This window comes from Mustela lutreola, chromosome 8, assembly GCF_030435805.1.
Source record: "Mustela lutreola isolate mMusLut2 chromosome 8, mMusLut2.pri, whole genome shotgun sequence".
NCBI lineage: Eukaryota > Metazoa > Chordata > Mammalia > Carnivora > Mustelidae > Mustela > Mustela lutreola.
In genome coordinates, this window is record NC_081297.1 from 61733415 (window position 1) to 61733958 (window position 544).

Genomic DNA, 544 nt, shown 5'->3' on the forward strand with positions numbered 1-544 from the left:
TGGAACCATGAAAATGATTGTGGAAAATGACTAGATGAGTTTGGAAGCTAGGGATGGTGGTGAGGGCAGGGACATAAAAGTCATCCTGCCAGGTTGGCTGGTGTTAAAGAAGCCCTAGGAAAGGACACTAGCAGGAACCCCAACCAGAGGCTGCCCTAGTGAACAGGACGCACAGCTACCCTTGGTACCCAAACAAGGGAGATTAAGAAGAGAGAACTGAGATCCTTTTGTAGTTCATAAGCATGATGATTGGGTGTTCACGCTTCTGTGTGACATGTGCCGCCCTTTAAACCTTGTTACGACCTCGGCACATTACCCATCTGACATGAAAAAAAAAAAAAAAGAAGAGAGAACTGAGCCAAATAACATGAGGGGTACAGCAGATCCATTTTTATTTAAGCCTACCAATTTAGAATACGGACTGATGCCAGCCAGCCATGCACACTTGTTCAGATAACTATCATCCTTTGTCTACATACGAAGGAGGCAAAATCCCATCTCCGAAAGGACAAAATGGAGGATTTCAGGCAGCGTCGGTTTCCAA

The 544-nt window shown here is 45.2% G+C and overlaps 1 non-coding gene across 1 annotated transcript; it reads left to right on the forward strand.

Moving 5' to 3' along the window:
- The first annotated feature begins 221 nt into the window (after nt 1–221).
- LOC131840085 (small nucleolar RNA U13) lies at nt 222–326 on the forward strand. Its single transcript, XR_009357195.1, has one exon. It is a non-coding gene; the product is annotated as a small nucleolar RNA U13 (small nucleolar RNA).
- The last annotated feature ends 218 nt before the right edge of the window (nt 327–544 follow it).